Source organism: Solenopsis invicta, chromosome 2 (assembly GCF_016802725.1).
Source record: "Solenopsis invicta isolate M01_SB chromosome 2, UNIL_Sinv_3.0, whole genome shotgun sequence".
NCBI lineage: Eukaryota > Metazoa > Arthropoda > Insecta > Hymenoptera > Formicidae > Solenopsis > Solenopsis invicta.
The window spans coordinates 25,292,721-25,312,096 of record NC_052665.1 but is presented as its reverse complement, the minus strand read 5'-3'; the positions used below and the strand labels follow the sequence as shown (position 1 = coordinate 25,312,096).

General features: G+C 31.7%; 1 protein-coding gene across 3 annotated transcripts in view; it reads left to right on the top strand.

The window, feature by feature from the left end:
* LOC105194559 (protein mahjong) overlaps positions 1-19,376 on the top strand; it is a 126,243-nt gene that overhangs the window by 50,107 nt on the left and 56,760 nt on the right. The window lies entirely within an intron of this gene.

Here is a 19,376-nt window from a genome sequence, read left to right as displayed (position 1 = left end):
GTGTTGATTTTCTTATTTTATTCGAAGAAAACGGCGACTGAAGCGCATTGAAAGCTCCACAAAGTTTACGGAGATGCTGCTTTAAGTGAAACAACGTGCCGTGATTGGTTCTGTCGCTTCAAAAACGGTGATTTTGATGTTGACCGTCCGCGTGAAGGAAGGCCAAAAACATTCGAAGATGCTGAATTGGAGGCATTGCTCGATGATGATCCGTGCCAAACGCAAGAACAGCTTGTTTCAGCATTAGGAGTTACCCACCAAGCTATTTCGAAGCGATTGCATGTGTTGGGAATGATTCAAAAGCAAGGAACTTGGGTTCTTTATGATTTAAAGCCAAGGGACGTTGAGCGTCTTTTTTTCACCTGTGAACAACTGCTCCAGTGGCAACAAAGGAAGGATTTTCTTCATCGCATCGTGGCGGGTGATGAAAAATGGATTCATTAAAGCAACCCAAAGAAAAGAAAGTCATGGGGACTGCCCGGTCATGCTTCTACGTCGTCGGTTTGGCCAAATATCCACGCTGCGAAGGTTATGCTTTGTATTTGGTGGGACCAGGTCGGTGTTATTTATTATGAACTGTTGAAACAGAACGAAACCATCACTAGGGAACGATATCGACTTCAATTGATGCGACTGAGCCGAGCACTGTGCGAAAAACGGCCACAATACAAGCAGAGGCACGACAAAGTGATTCTACTGCGTGACAACGCTCGACTTCATGTTGCCAAATCCGTTAAAACCTACGTGGAAACGCTCAAATGGGAAGTCCTACCCCACTCGACATATTTCTCAGATATTGCGCCGTCCGATTATAATTTGTTCCGATCGATGGCACATGGTCTGGCTGATTAGCAGTTTCGCTTATATGAAGACATCAAAAAATGATTTGTGGATAGCCTCAAAAGACGAACACTTTTATTGTAACGGTGTTTGAGCTCTGCCAGAAAGATGGACAAAAGTTGTAGCTAGAGATTGGCAATACTTTAAATGATTCATTTTTACCCATTTTTTCACAATAAAGTTGCATTTTCATAAAAAAAAAAAAAAAAAAACAGCGAGGACTTAGTTGCGGACCTAATACGAAAACTACTAAATTTACTATGAAATTGCATAAAACATCCAAATTTTGCATGAATATTGTGAAATACGCATGAAAAATGCCAACTTAAGTTGAAAAAATGGCAAAAATGTAGTGGCTCACAATTCCCCAAATGCTACATTATCAAAATGACCACATAATAATCAATTGAATCACATTGAATGTTTATGCAAAATTTCTGTTGTGTATCGAAACGGTAGTTTACCAGTAATAATTTTGTAATATATTTATTTTGCAATCAGTTCGAAAAAATAAGTAAGATCACAAATACAAATGGTCAAAAAAACTTTTTGAAGAAAATTAAAAATGAAAATCTGGAGAAATATTTAGATTGTGTGTTGACGCGACGAGTGCTAGTCAAAAAGTAAGATGGCATGGAGCGAAACATTTTACCGTAGTTGGAATATGTTAAAATTTTAAATATGGCTGATTTTGAGTGCTGACTCGCAACTCCTCAAACTCTAAGTATTTTATATATAGTTGTATAATTTTGCAACATGTTACTACATAGTAACATGTTGCAAAATTATACAATTATACATAAAATACTTATTTATTGTAAATGTTAATAATATTATTAATATATTCTAATAAAACTAAACAAATTGAAAATTTAAATTACATAATTTTATTTATACGCGGTCTACATGTTTTAACATTTTAACATCTATAATTATAATTAACCCTTAAACACATATTGAAAATTCCCCTAGATTTTCGATTGCTTACTGTGTGAAGACGGAATGAGAAAAAAGATTAGGGCTAAGTGGAAAAAAGTTTGAAGTCTTCTCTATCGACTACTATGATCGACCAACTTCATTGTTTAACTAAAATAAAATGGCATTAAAGTAAAGTTTTTTTGGGAAGGTCTCCCAGACCCACTTATGTGTTTAAGAGTTAATCTTTGCAATCTTTTACATAAAATAATGTAAGAAGAAAATAGAATATAAAAGTTGATTAATTTAAGTTGAGGCTTAAATAAGGGCGTAAAGATTTAATAGAGTTGTCTAGGGGCGGGATGAGTCCTAATCCGACCTTGCTTGTCACGTTTCACGCCTGTTAGTTATAATTTTTTTGCTATAGTAAGTCGCTACCGTCAACGCGGAGTCCTCAGCTAAAGATTCAGGAGCCTTAAAAATTTATATCATTTTTTGGCATATATTTATTTGCTTTCCTATCTTCTTTTCTTTTATCTTTTATTTTAAATTTCTTTTTTTTTGGTTTTTTTTTTCTTTCTTTTTTTACACTATTTATTTGACACTTTTTTTCCTCTTATCTACATTTTTTATTTCTTTTTTTTATATTAATTTATAAACTTTTGAAAGTAATTAATTTTAAAAAGTAATTTATTCAAAGTATGCTTCATTGCTAGTTATACATTTTTTCCATCTTTTGGGTAATTTGTGGATACCACGTCTCTAAAAATCTTCCCCTTTTGCCGCGAACCATTCATCGAGCTATTTTTTTACATTTTCGTACGAACCAAAGCGCTGCTCAGCAAGTGTGTGAGCCATCGATGCAAACAAGTGGTAATTGGAAGGAGCCAAGTTTGGTGAGTTATCCGCTTGGGTTAGCGCTTTCCAGCTGAGTGCTTCCAACGTGTCGCGAACCGATTTTGCCGTATGTGATGGAGCATTGTCAGGGAGAAAAATGATCTTGTGTTGCTTTTTTCGATATTCTGATCGTTTTTTTGAGTAGCGAACGGTTCAAATCGATCAGTTGTTGGTAGCGTTTGGTATTAACCGTTTCACCAGGTTTTAACAGCTCATAATAGGTCACACTTTTTTGATTCTACTTAAACACAGAGCATCGTCTTCTTGCCAAAACGATTCGGTCTTGCGGTTGATGTGAATGGTGCACCTGGGTCTACCCATGATTTTTTGCGTTTGAGATTTTCAAAATATATCCACTTTTTATCCTCAGTAACGATACGATGCAAAAACGACTTTTTTTTGTATCGTTCGAGCAAAATTTTACATGTGTTTTTGCGCCTCTTCATCTGTCTCTTGTTCAACTCATGTGGTATCTATCTGCCGACCTTCTGAATCGTTCCCATCTTTTGTAGGCAATTGGAAACAGCTTGTTGACTAACGCTCAATTGCTCTGCGAGTGGTTTTTGTGTTTGTGAATTGTCTTTGTCCAACAATGCTTGCAATTCTATATTTTTGTATCTTTTCTTGGTGATTTTTCATGTTCCTTGTCTGCAACGTCGAAATCATCACTTTTGAAACGTCGAAACGCATCTTGCGATGGAGCATATTCATCATAAGCTTCTCGAAGTAATCGGTATCAGTACAAAATTACCTTTTCAAAAAAAGGTAAAAAAAAGGTGCCAATTTATGTGTGTGCGCGCGCACCTTATCTATAATTTTTTTTTAAAACTCAAGTGGTACTATTTTTTAATTCAACCTAAATGTTTTTTTTCCAAAAAATGTATGAAATCTTTAAATTGCGCCAATTATAAAGAGAATATATTGCTGTTTGAAATAACTGTTGTACTATTTTTAACGAATAAAATGCAAGTGATAGTATATTTATTTTTTAAGTAAAACCCAAGTAGCAGTATCTTTAATTCCCTTTTAAATAAAAATTCCCTTTTATTTCCCTTTTAAATAAAATTCAAGTGATACTGTCTGTGTATTTTTATTGAAACATTTTTCTGTTCTAACCTAAGTGGATGTACTTAATTTAAAAAAGTTTCAATGAAATATGTAACATTTAATCTCAAAGAATTAAACAGAAATGAGAATGTTTTATTAAAATAAAAAATTTTTAAACTACAAAAAATTGGCACTGCTAACTATAATCTAAATAAAATGTTGTAAAACAGCAGCGCCAATTTTTGTAGTTTAAAAATTTTTTATTTTAATAAAACATTCTCATTTCTGTTTAATTCTTTGAGATTAAATGTTACATATTTCATTGAAACTTTTTTAAATTAAGTACATCCACTTAGGTTAGAACAGAAAAATGTTTCAATAAAAATACACAGACAGTATCACTTGAATTTTATTTAAAAAGGAATTTAAGATACCGCTACTTGGGTTTTACTTAAAAAATAAATAATATTAAAATATACTATCACTTGCATTTTATTCCTTAAAAGTAGTACAACAGTTATTTCAAACAGCAATATATTCTCTTTATAATTGGCGCAATTTAAAGATTTCATACATTTTTTGGAAAAAAAGCATTTAGGTTGAATTAAAAAATAGTACCACTTGAGTTTTAAAAAAAAATTATAGATAAGGTGCGCGCGCACACACATAAATTGACACCTTTTTTTACCTTTTTTTTGAAAAGGTAATTTTGTACTGATATCACTCGTTTTTGTAGTGTTAAGCAATATATTTATTTTTTGTGATGTCATGATTTCAACTTACAAGTAAGATTATAATGTGTGTATGTGTGTGTGTGTGTGTGTGTGTGTGTGTGTGTGTGTGTACACACACACACACACACCAACACGCACTATATATATATATATATATATATATATATATACCAAGCAAATCAAAAACTGCTTACGTGAATATAATTAACCTCAACTCCCATCCACAATAAATAATATGTCTCTTGTATAGACAAGATTATATGTTATGCACTTTTTTCAGCCGAATTCGTTTGTCTTGTACAAAAACGTGTTGAATAAGTGAATTATTAATAAATATATGCAGTTAAAAATATATATTTTGCATTAACTAGAGTCAATATTACATTATACTCCTACAAATGCTACGTATAAAATTTTTTAAGTGTCATAAGATATGATTGACAAAGTGCATATGATTATGATAGTGAAACATAGCTAATTAGATTGCATGAGCCTTATTAAATTTATTTTTATCTTTCTATCTTTCTCCAATGCATATTTTTCCCAGCAAAAATGTGGTTTGCTTTTTCTCAGGTCTACCTTTAAGTCATACTTTTTTAACTCTAGCATAATGTAAATGTATATTTTGAATGAATTGACGTTTGAAATAAGTGTTAAATGATTGAATAAAGATATAAAAATATGTGTAATTTTACAAGTTGAGTCTCAGAGGTCTCAACGCTGCGTATTCTCTCTGGTTTTAGAAATTTGTAACTAGATTAATTAATAAGTATGGTAAGTACATTTTGAATCCTGTTTATTAAAGTTAACAAAGTTAAGTGTAGCTCTTACAATATATATTGAGTTCACTAAAGTAGTTAAAATAATATATGATATTAAATATGCTCGCTGTGTTACAAAATAAATGTTAATTGTAAATAAATAATATGTGTTAATCTCGCTGTTACCTGATATTTAATAATATTTCTGAGCGTCTTATAAAAGATATTTTTTCTTATAAAAGATAATTCATTTTGTAACACAGAGAGCATATTTAATATCATGTATTATTTTAACTAGTTTTCAGTAAACTCTATATACATTGTAAAAGTTACACTTACTTTATTAACTTTTTTAATAAACAGGATTCAAAATGTACGTACCTTACTTATTAATTAATCCAATTAGAAATTTCTGAAACCAGAAAGTACACGCAACGTTGAGGCCTCTGAAACTCAACTTGTAAAATTACACGTACACCAGGTATTGGAATCATTTTTATATCTTTATTCAATTATTTGACACTTGTTTCAAACGTCAATTCATTAAAAATATACATTTACATTAACGCTAGAATTAAAAAAGCATGACTTAGAGGCAGACCTGAGAAAGCGAACTACATTTTTGCTGAGAAAGGTAAATATGCATTGGAGAAATATAGAAAGATAAAAATAGATTTAATAAGGTGCATCCGATCTAATTAACCTCGTTTCATTACCATATTCATGTGCACTTTGTAAATCATATCTTCTTATGACACTCGAAAAATTTTATACGTAGCACTCGTAGGAGTATAATATATAATAATATTGACTCTAGTTAATGCAAAATATATATTTTTAACTGCACATATTCATTAATAATAGGTTTATTCAACGCATTTTTGCACCATGCGAAAGAATTCGGCAGAAAAATGTGTCGTTTGCCCCGCAAACCGAGATATTATTGACGATTCAGGTTACAGGTTAGGAAACCTATCATACGCACAATCATGATCGCGGTCACGTGATGCACATCACATGGTGCATCACGTGACCGCATAGATGCTGATAGTGTAGTAGCGAGCGCCACACTGTGTCGAAAATGTGAAAGGGAGAATTCCTGAGGGCGACGACCAAGGAGACGTATCTTACAGAAAAATGTAGAAATTAGAATTTGCATCGCGATATCTCCGCTCGTACGGCACGGAGAGAAAAAATAAAAACACTTTAAAATATATGCAATTTTTCCCAAGCTATCGAATGAGACGACTTTAAACTTGATCGGTTCAGCCATTGCTGAAATCTGATAATCTTGTTATGCTTGAACTCGCTGACTCGCGTAAAAGAGGCGTCGGTCTTTCTCGTTTTTTTTTTTTTAATTGGCACGAGACGCGACCGCGCCTCTTGATGATTCAGCAGCAGTTTTCTTTAAATGAAAACAAAAAATTAACACTGTCTGCGAATGCTCTTTATTTGACACAAATTTTGACATATTGAACACAACAAAACAATACTATGCAAACACTTTTTTAATTTATCACTTGTGCGCTCTTGTTGACGCACAAGGCATATACGTCAAATCTTTATGCTACACACTGCATTGGTGCACCGTCTGTTGTCTCAAATCCGCATTTCATACTTGTACACCTGGTATTATATATGTTACTGAAATAGAAAAAGATAATGTTCTATTAAAGAAATCTTTATTTTAGTAATGAACTATTAATATTTTATGCCTCCAACTAACATCAAAATAAAAGTAAGTTGCGCAAATAAGGCATTCTTGAAAAAATGACAATTAAATATTTTCAGTATCTATAGTACCATTACAGAACTATTGTCGAGTCAACAGCATAGTGTACGGCATTAGGATGATGATTTTGATAACTGTTATGTTTGGAGTTCTAGGTCGATTCCCGCGAATGAGACTTTTTTTATTTAAATTTTTTTATATAAAATGTTATTTTTTTTAAATAATTTAAAAACGCTCTTCTATAATTAAATTAAAATTGCTTATAAACAAAAAATATATAAGCAATAAGAATTTACAATAACTATTTTACAATAAGTTAACAGTTTTTAGTTTTTTTTATAAAGTTTAGACAAAAAAAACAATAACAGTTTTACTCGAAGACCATTGTAATTATGACGATTTATAAAAACACTTATTTTGACGTTTTTAAAACAGTTATTGTAAATTCTTATTGCAAATATATTTTTTGTGTTTATGGGTATAGTGTAATAAGGAGAGTGATTTTGAGCCCTGCGCGTAATCAACCGTTATGTAGGGCAAAATATCCACCCAGATAAAAAAAAATTTTGTGCCAAGTTTTATTTTAAAAAATTCCCACAATTTTGAGATACCGCAAGAAATATGATTTTTCATTAATATTTTTTTTTTGTTAAATTTAAATTAACCTTTACAAAATAATTTATGATTATAAAGAGTATCCATATACATAACCTATCATTTTTTTATTGTTTTTTGCTGAAAATTCTATTTTTTTATATCTAGAATTTTTTAAATCGCGTTTTCTCTTGATCTAAAATATTGGTCATTTTTTCTTAATTCAGGGGGGTTGGATAAGTTATGTGACATATTATATTTCAAATTTTTTTCACATTTTTCAATTTTGTGGAACGTGTCGAAAAAAAATAAAAACATATTTTTAAAATTATTTTTTGGTTTTAAGTGCATGCAGTTGACATATATTAAGTTGTTTTTAAATACAATTACTTCCAATGACACATCTACAAACAGTAAAGGAAAGGTGGCGGTTATAGAATATATTTGATGGAATATTACGATATTTTGTATTTAAGTTGAATTCTAAAAACAAATGTTAAAATTACTTTGTTATAGTCTATTTTGACATTATAGGATGGTTACTTATCATTAGTTGCTACGTTTTTATAAAAGCTGAATTTCAATTTTGCAAATAGCAGAAATTTTAATAGGTTTATACTCTTTATGTAATTTTCAAAAGTATGTTACATATTAATTTTTTAATTTTAATCTATCTTGAAGGCCTTAAATGTAAATTCTAAATAACATTGAATTTAATGTGTATCATTATATTTTATGTTTTGACATAAAGTTTATACACAAAAGATATCATGTATCATCTTTAATAACATTAAAATGAGAACGATTATCTGAAATTAAAATATATAACACTGTTACGTTCAGCCTTAAAGGAAAGGTAGAAAGGGTGGGCTACCTGTAATACGGACAAGGCAGGGAAGGTCGCAATAAATTGCTTTAACTTGTGGCCGTACTGATCGGGCGTAAGGCACGAGGGCGAACGCACTTTGGGACTTCGAAATGAGGGTCAGCACGCGAAGACACGCTTTAACACTTTTTAAGAAGTTGTGCGATTGTCAGCCCTGATTTGAGTAAGAGAGTTGAGTCTCTTTAACTCAGGATCGGGCCTAACGTGATCTTTTAGTTAGGAGGAAAGGTGCCGAGAGGGGTTAACTAAATTAAAGGCTTTTTAAGACTAAAATTTAAGATAAATTTTGATATTCAAAACTCACATACATTGCTATTATAAGAGATTAATTGATAAGATTAGCGTAACGTAGACAATTATCGTTTGTTATAATTAAGTAATCATTAGAAAAGTTAAAATTAGAGTACATAATTATAAAGATAAAATGCTATTAGCCAACAATTTAAAAAAAAATTATTTTAATTTTTTGCCTACAAGCAGTTTTTCTCATTCTTTTTCTTTGTCATTATTTAATCTTCCTTCTTTCCTTATCTTTATTTTCCGTTTTCTTATTTTTCTTGTTTTTTTTCATCCTCTTTCCTTTTTTTCCCTCTTTTCTTTTTCTTTTTTTCTTCCTTTTTTCTTTTTTTACTTTTTTCTTTCTATTACAGTTTTATTACATTTTTTATTTCTCCTTCTGCACTTGATTATACAATATGTTTTATTCCTTTCTAACCTAATTAAAATTATACACTACTCAAAAAAAATAGGGAACACTTTCCAGACACCAAAAATTAGGCTATTTTCAAATGACTGTAACTCGGTGAAACATCATCGTAGGTAAAAAATAAAAAAAGCATTTTGAAGCTTGAAGATCGAGCTTTAACGTTCTACTAGCAGATTTTCAAAATTCTTTTAACTTCCTTGTCTTACGCAGTAAAAAAGCACACCTTGTTTTGTTCGTTAAAATTTTGTATTTTTGACCCTTTGCAGATCGACCAACAAATTTTTTTCGAATAATTCAAGTAAAATTTCATAAACTACAACATTTTACCTACAAAATGCTTTTTTAAAAATTTCTCTACGATTTTTTTTGACCGAGTTACGCAACTTTGAAGCTAAACCTGCATTTTTTACAAATGATATCCGTACTCCGTGAAAAATCATCGTAGACAAAAAATTAAAAAACCATTTTAAAGCTCGAAGTTTCAGCTTTAACATGATATTAATGGTTTTCAAAAATTTTTTCAATTTCTTAGTACTATGCCCCAAAAAAGATACACTGTTTTTTCCTTAAAATAACGTATTTTTAACAGCCTGTAGCTCAATAAAAAAAATTTTCTCGACAAATCCAATGCAAGTGCCATAAAGTATGACATTTTCTCTACAAAATGCTTTTTTTAAAGTTTTTTCTACGATTTTTTTTGACCGAGTTACAAGACTTCGAAGATATACATTTTTTACAGTACATTTTTCTGAAAAATGACGTCTACCGCTGACATTAGCATTACCCAACGTGCACCACGTGGAGGTTGTCGGTCGGATTTTTGCACATCGTGTGTGTGCGTGTGTGCGTGTGTGTGTGTGTGTGCGTGTGCGTGTGTGCGTGTGTGCGTGTGCGTGTGTGTGTGTGTGTGTGTGGGTGGGTGTGCGTGTGCGCGTGTGTGTGTGTGTGTGTATGTATCACAGCAGAGATAAGGGCCCCGCAGTTCGTTACTTCTGCAGTATTTAATGACTCCAAACCCTCTCTGCTGTGTGTGTGTGTGTGTGTGTGTGTGTGTGCGTGTGCGTGTGCGTGTGCGTGTGCGTGTGCGTGTGCGTGTGCGTGTGCGTGTGCGTGTGCGTGTGCGTGTGCGTGTGCGTGTGCGTGTGCGTGTGCGTGTGCGTGCGTGCGTGCGTGCGTGCGTGCGTGCGTGCGTGCGTGCGTGCGTGCGTGCGTGTGTGTGTGTGTGTGTGTGTGTGTGTGTGTGTGTGTCGTGTGTGTGTGTACTGTAAACATATAGTCGTCTTAGTCTAAAAAAATCTCTTTTTAGGCAAAGATGACCATATGTAAACATTGCATGCTCAATACAATAAAATTTTGTTTAGTACGCCGGCGATTCTCGCAGTGTGATAAGCGACACGGAATTTTCAAAATGCCGCGTAGACATTTATCGGCCGTAGAAGTTGCACGCATAATTGCGCTTTTGCAACAAGGTTTTAGTATGCGTGATGTGGCGCAAGATATTGGTGGGACACGGGAAATTACACGAGACGTGAAGGTAGTGGTCGTTCTCGATTAACGACAAATAGACAAGATCGAGCCATTGTTCGTTATTCATTAGAAAGACGAATAATTACCGCAAGAAACATTCGCGATGACATTCATTTGCGCCACGTGTGCGAACAAACAATTCGCAACCGTTTGAGAGAAGCCGGTCTTCGTTCTCGTGTTTGTGCACAAGTACCAAGACTCACACTCGTACATCGCCAAATACGTTATCAATTTGCGCGCGATCACATAAATTGGACCGCTAGGGATTGGAGAAATGTATATTTCTCCGACGAATCACGTTTTTGCCTTTATGGCAATGATGCTCGTATACGTACTTGGCGTCGACGAAATGAACGCTATGATCGACGTTGCGTTATGCCAATACGATCCTACAACGGCGGTTCCGTGATGGTGTGGAGGTGTATATCACTTACAAGACGAAGTAATCTAGTGATCCTGCCACCTCCGGCAATGACGGGTGTTCGTTATATCAACGATATTCTACGACCACACGTTTTGCTATTAAATCGAACCTGTCGGAACTTTATTTTTATGCAGGACACTGCTCGACCTCATACGGCGAATATAACGCGACGTTTTTTTCAACGACACGCAATTAGACTGTTAAATCATCCCGCCAATAGCCCGGACTTAAATCCAATCGAGCACATTTGGGATGAAATGGAACGACGATTAAGGCGTCGCGAGGAACAGCCGCGAAATTTAGAAGAATTGGGAGAAATTTTAACGGAAATTTGGCACAACATTTCGCAAGATCGTATTGCAAGATGTATAAATATGCGAGAACGCTTGCAAGCAGTAATTGATCAGAGAGGAAGAAATACACACTATTGAACACTTATGCGCGCGCACGCATACACACACACACACACACAGCAGAGAGGGTTTGGAGTCATTAAATACTGCAGAAGTGACGAACTGCGGGGTCCTTATCTCTGCTGCGATACACACACACACACACACACACTTTCTCACACACACACACACGATGTGCAAAAATCCGACCGACAACCTCCACGTGGTGCACGTTGGGTAATGCTAATGTCAGCGGTAGACGTCATTTTTCGGAAAAATGTACTGTAAAAAATGTATATCTTCGAAGTCTTGTAACTCGGTCAAAAAAAATCGTAGAAAAAACTTTAAAAAAAGCATTTTGTAGAGAAAATGTCATACTTTATGGTACTTGCATTGGATTTGTCGAGAAAAATTTTTTTATTGAGCTACAGGCTGTTAAAAATACGTTATTTTAAGGAAAAAACAGTGTATCTTTTTTGGGGCATAGTACTAAGAAATTGAGAAAATTTTTGAAAACCATTAATAGCATGTTAAAACTGAAACTTCGAGCTTTAAAATGGTTTTTTGATTTTTTGTCTACGATGATTTTTCACGGAGTACGGATATCATTTGTAAAAAATGCAGGTTTAGCTTCAAAGTTGCGTAACTCGGTCAAAAAAAATCGTAGAGAAATTTTTAAAAAAGCATTTTGTAGGTAAAATGTTGTAGTTTATGAAATTTTACTTGAATTATTCGAAAAAAATTTGTTGGTCGATCTGCAAAGGGTCAAAAATACAAAATTTTAACGAACAAAACAAGGTGTGCTTTTTTACTGCGTAAGACAAGGAAGTTAAAAGAATTTTGAAAATCTGCTAGTAGAACGTTAAAGCTCGATCTTCAAGCTTCAAAATACTTTTTTTATTTTTTACCTATGATGATTTTTTACCGAGTTAGTCATTTGAAAATAGCCTAATTTTTGGTGTCTGGAAAGTGTTCCCTATTTTTTTTTGAGTAGTGTATTTAATATTATTTTATGAAGTAAACACGTTATTACAAAGCAAATAATTTTTCAGACTCTCCTTTTTATATTTATCAATTTTTTTATTTTTTAATAGAACATTAAGGGGTTTCTAAACTTGTCCTTTCTTTACTGGCCAAATTTTTTTGTCATTGATTTTTGATTTACATTTACAGATTTAAAAACTCTCCGCAATTGAAATAATAGACAATAACGCACACTGCGCAATTATTTTAAAGTAAAACAGAAAGAATTGAAAAATTACAGTTTTGTTATGGGCTTTTAGTTTCGACTCGTAGCAATATTTGCTTTACATAAAAGTGCATACTTTGTACGTATAAAACAAGTTTCCCGATACTAGATAACATAAAAAAATAATACTGTGCTTTTAGGAATGAGCTTAGATGCGTTATATAAATATTTATGACTAGAAAAATTTTGTCTGTATGTTTGCGTACAAAAATCAGTGGGAGAATAAAACAGAGCAGTAGATAGTTCCTTGATAAATGATGTTAAAATTGAAAAATAAGGACAGATGATATATTCATAAGTATATTGAACAAAGAGTGTTAGTCTGTTTGCCTGGCCTTAACGCTATCCCCATTAACCTTCGTCATGCTCGCGTGCCTCTCGATTCTCGTTTGAAAAAAATTTATAATACCAAAGAAGTTTTTATAGTTTTAGGATCTTCTTAAAAGAATATATGTTCAGTAAAGTTTTATAGTTTTATTTTAATTTCCCCAGGCGGATATTTCTGAAATTACGCAACATACGAAGAAATGTTTCAAACAATAGTTGTATGGCTCGGAGGGAAACAGAAGAAGGCTTCTTTCTCCCTCCAAGGGAGACAACTATTGTTTGTCGATATCATTGATTTGACCTCGTGTGGCGTGGTCAATGTCATATTAATTTTTTAAAATAAAACACTATTTTTGATTCTAAAATTTAATACTTAATGTGAAGAGCTTTTCAAAACACTATAATGAAGTTTTTTTTCAAGTACTTTTTGAGTTATGAGATTTGAAAGTTACAGTATTTTGATAAGAAATAAAAAAAATCTTGTAAAACTTTCAGTTTTTGAATAATCTTACTTTAATACTTTTATGCACAGAATAATGGGACGAATCAATTGATGTAAAGCTCATATTTTTAATTGATGTAAAACTCATATTTTTTTTGATATTATGTATTTTACATCAAAATGCTGTAAATTTTGAGTTTCATTATTCAGAAAAAAACTTAATAAAAATGAACTTTATTATAATTTTGAGAAATTCTTGATAAAAATTAAGGGTGTACTTTTGACGTGAAATAGAATTTTTCGAGCCAAGAGGCTGAGAAAAAATAAAAACTATTTTTTCTTAACAGTCTAATATACAATACAGATGTTGGACAAAATAATATGAATACCATGCAATATAGTACAGTTTGTTACATGTTGGCAACACTGCTTCTGTGTAAATAATGCGACGCATTTGTAATGCGCAGTTTACGTGGCAGATCTTGTAGGTTATATTTTAGTGTATTATACGCTTTGTTTTACGATACTTATAACAAGCGATCGGTGAAATGCGTGATCTTTCAGACTTTGAAAGAGGACAAATTGTTGGTGCTTGGTTAGCGGGAGCGTCTGAACTGTTTAACGTCTCACGAGCGACAGTATCCACGGTAATGACAGCATACACAAAATATGGTAAAACATCATCGGCGAAGAGGAATAGTGGACGAAACTTAAAGTTAATTGACAGAGACCGACGTACATTAAAAAGGATTGTTGCCAGACAACATAAAACTATTGCGGCAAAAGTAACAGCAGAACTTAACGCTCACCTGAGTAATACTGTTTCGACAAAAAACAGTACGGCGGGAACTCCACAAAGCTAACATTCATGGAAGTGCTGCAATTGCAAAACCCACTATAATGGAAGCTGCGAAAGAAGTGGTACCACGATCATAAAACCTGGACACTTGATGATTGGAAGAATGTGGTATAGTCCGATTATTCATATTGTTTTCTATTAACGCCCGGGTTTATGTATGGAGAACCCCAAAAGAAGCCTACGATCCGGACTACCTGCTTCCTACAGTCAAGCATGGGGGAAGTTCTGTTATGATTTGGGCGACTATATCGTGGTGTTCAGCTGGTCCTCTCATTCACATTACTAGCTGGATTATTACGAATGAATATCTCGACATTCTCAATGATGATGTTCTTACTATGACTAGCATACTGCTGCCAAACACTACCATATTCCAAGATGATAATGTACCCATACACACAGCCAAAAAGATTCAGTCTTGGTTTGAGGAGCATCAGAATATTACCAAACATCTCCCTTGGCCAGCACAATCGCCAGACCTTAACATAATTGAACCGTTGTGGAGAGTTTTAGAGCAGAGAATAAGGAGCAAATTTCCATCTCCAACATTATTGAAGCAATTGGCGGATGTTTTGGTACAAGGGACAACATTTTGTTGAAAACTATTCAGACACTCTACGAATCTATTCCGCAAAGAATTGCAGTTGTTTTACAAACAAATGGTGGTCCTTATTAATAAATAAATATGGTGTATATGTCAGGTATTCATATTATTTTGTCCAATCCCTGTATATTTATATACGAGTATGTATACAGGGTGATCTATAATGGTTGGAACAACTATTTACCATGAAAGATAACTTACCGACTGTACTCCATGTAATTTATATGGAGTGAAATCAGCAAGTTATCTCTTATGGTAAATAATTATTCTAACTATTATGGATCACCATGTATACAGAGTGAGTCTTAAATGGTTATGTCCATGTTTTACCCTAAGAGATAATTTACCAGTTACGCGTACGCGGTCCGAGCAAGTCCGAGTTACATGTACAGACTCCTGGTGATAATTTTTTTAGATTTTTTTCAAAATATCTATAATTTTAGATTTTTTCAGATTTTTATATAAGAATTGGAATACTTTTTATAAATACTCAGAATGTCTGCATTTTTTCTCAGAATTTTTTAGATTTGTTAATTATGAAATATCTTAAGATTTCTATTATTTTTTGTTTTATAATTTTTGATAAAATGTTATAAAATTTTAAAAAGTCAAGTATTTTTTTAAAATTGTGGGATAAGAAATCTCAGAATATTTCCGAATTCACATGTATGAAAAATTTTAAGAGAATCCCACTTTGATGTATGTCAAAATCATGATTCTAAACAACATTTAAAAGCAAGTTGAAATAAATATTAGGCCAAATTAACGAGCAAACTTTAATTTAATGGATCTAAATTTTTTTATTTTAATGAAGTTTACAAAAATGTATAATTATTTATTACAGGACATATTTTGACATTACTTGGTCCTCTTCAAAGCTTTTATTGCAAAAATCACGAAATTATAAATCTCGAACATTACAATAAAACGAAGTTATAATTATATTATGATGATTTAAATTACATTTCTAAAGTAAAAAGCGACATTTCAAAAGATTAGACGTCACTTATTCTGTATTACAAAGTCATAACAAATAAAGTTAATATAAATATGTGTTTAACTTTATAACTCTGAATAAAGTATTTCGACCGAAATGTGAAAACACAATATAAACGAAATACCTTAACAGTTATGGCTAGATCTTAGTGTTGATATTTATTGTGTGATTTTATGTACCTTTTCAAATTTACTAAACTGCGCTCTGAATGCATTTTTTATCAGTTATAAAATATAGTTCTATGTTGAAGAATTAGTAATATCACGTTATTAAATTGAAAAGTAGTTTAATAATAAATGATGTTAATTAGCATTTAAATGTAAGAATCTTTTTCTTCCAAAAAAACTGTGAAGATTTGTTACAAAACAATACCCCAGAGATCAAATATGGGACCTTTCAACTTTCCGGGACGGAGATCTTACAATTAATCAACTCAACTGAGGCATTAAAAGTAGCTGATTTCACAAAAACCTTTTTTTCTCCCTTTTCAGTAAATTGTAAATTATGTTTGTTCTATATACTCGATAAAATTTTACCTGTAGGGTGATTGATAGAATTCTATGGCTGATAAACTGATGTTGATAAGAATTGTATTGTTAGAATTATTAATATTGATTGAGTTATTTTAAAAAAAAATACAAAATAGTATTCTACCACCTCCTTTTCTTCTCTAATAAAGTTACTAGTGATTACACCTTTTTATACACTTAAAGCCGTAATAAAACTTCACGGAAATTCTTTTAAATAGAAGTATTATGGCTACTGTCGACAATATGGTTACTCTTATTATTTCCGTTATTAGGTGACGTATTCTAACAATTACTTATGGAGTTATTTGTTTAGTAGCCCGCTGTTTTTTAGTAATGCTAATATGCCAATACATAGAGGAGAAGAGGGTATTATGGCTACTCTGGACAATATGGCTACCCCTATTATTTCCGTTATTAGGTGACCTATTCTAACAATTGCTTATTCGTTTATTAGCCCGCCGTTTTTTAGTGATGTTAATATGCCAATACATAATGACTGACAACTGTTATTAACTAGGCATTTTTACTTTTGAGCACTTCTAAACTTTTTCAAGGTACACTTTTAACCTTTAATTACATACACTTCCTCATTATTTTTAAACGTGAGTGTATTATCACACGAAGGTACATACCCTCGAGTGCTTTTTTGTTATTTAACTTTTTATTCGGCCGTATACATTTCGAATTATTCAAAGTTAAAGCAATAACATGGAATTTTGTTAATATGGTTTTTCAAGCGAAATTTTTATGTCGAACTATTTCTTCAATTAATCGATTGTCATTCTAAAGAGTGGTGTTTAGAAGCATTAAAGACATCATTTTATGCTTGTTGTTTAATGTTAAACAGAGATAAAATGATATTTTTAATGAAATTTTTAATGGTATTTCTAAAGTTCCTGAACGCAGGAAAATTCTAAATCAGGAAAATTTTAAACAATAAAAAATTAAAAATATATAATTTTGTAAGAACGTGTGTTTCTTTTAAACCAAACTAATTTTTTAACATTATTTTTCTGGATAGCTATATTACAACTACTCTTTTTCTTCCACCGATTATACAGTGCATTCGATTTTTGTAAATCATGTCCTAAATAATAAATATTTCATTACTTTGAGTCTAGAATCTATCAAACAACACTCTGACGAATGTCGTTCAAGTTTCAATAAAAAATAATTATAAACAAAGTTATTCAATAAAATGAAAATGGGTGCCATATTAACCTCTTCTCCTCTAATAACTGACAATTGTTATAAGGCATTTTTACTTTTGAGTACTTTTAAACTTTTTCAAAGTACACTTTTAATCTTTAATTACACATACTTTCTTATTATTCTTAAACTTGAGTATATTATTACACGAATGTACATATACTTGAGTGTTTTTTTTTTTTATTTACCTTTTTATTTGGCTATACACATTTCGAGTTATACAAAGTTAAAACAATAACATGGAATTTCATTAATATAGGTTTTTTCAGCGAAATTTTTAGATCGAAATATTTCTTTGATAGATGGATTGTCATTCTACAGAGCGGTATCTAGAAAAATTAAAGACATTATTTTATGTTTGTTGTTTCATGTTAAACAGGGATAAAATGATATTTCTAATTAAATTTCTAATGGTATTTTTAAAGTTTCTGAACGCCGGAAAATTCTAAATCAATAAAATTCTAAATAATGGAAAGTTAAAAATATATTGTAAAAAAATTTTGTAACAAGATACTATGTTTTTTTAAAACTAAACTAATTTTTTTAAATTATTTTTATTGATAGCCATATTACAACCACTTTTTTTTTGCCGATTATGCAGTGCATTAGATTTTTATAAATTATGTCTTAAATAATAAAAATCTCAAAAAGCTCATACTTTGAGCCTAGAATCTGTGAAACAACACTTTGACAAAGATAATCGTTCAAGTTTTAATAGAAAATATTAATTAGAAACAAAATTATTTTATAAAATGAAAATGGATGGCATATTATCCTCTTCTCCTTTAATGATAAAATAAATAAACTATACAAATATATTTTTAAATAAAAATGTTATTTACACATTTTATATGTGTATAGTTTAATTTAAAATATGAATATTAATACATTTCCAATTTTAATTTATTTTGCAAAGACTGTACAAATGATATGTTCTTAACCCTTAAACACGTAAGTGGGTCTGAGAGACCCTATATGAAGTTTCGAACGCTTTCTGTGTGAAGACGGAATGAGATAGGAGGTTCGGACCACAACGTAAAAAAGTTGAAAATCTTCTCTTTTGATTGATATTGTTGATCAACTTTTTTGGTCAACTAGAATTTGAACGGCATGGCAGCAAAGTTTTGTTAGGGTCAATGCGACCCATATAGTGTGTAAGTGAAACATTTTTTGTGAGTATTTTATATAAAAAAGCTGGACAAAATACGTTCGAACAGGTCGGTTTGCGGATGTTACTTGCATATACCTTGTCTCTGTGTTGGAATACTATAAAATGCTGTAGAAAAGGGAGTTTTTCCGAAATATATCATGAAACACATCAATTTTCAATTTTAGACACAATTTAATCAAAAATACCTCATATTTGCCTTGTTACATAAGTACATTTTCTAATAGAAATGACAATAATATAATTTTTTTTTTTTTTGAAGTATAAATCTTTAGCTTTAAAACGCCGTATTGTAAAGTTTTTAAAAGTTTTTTGTTGCAAAGGTATGATTTTTTTTTTTAAGTGGATTTTTGGATGTCCAAAAATACCTTATATTTTCTATGTTACATAATTATACTTTCTAAAAGGAATGACTTTGCCAAATTTTATTTTAAAAATGTGACTCTGTAGCTTTAAAACGCCGTATTTGAAAGTCCTTAAAAGTTTTTTGTTGCGAAGATATGATTTTTTGAAGGAAAAGTGGATTTTTGACTAAT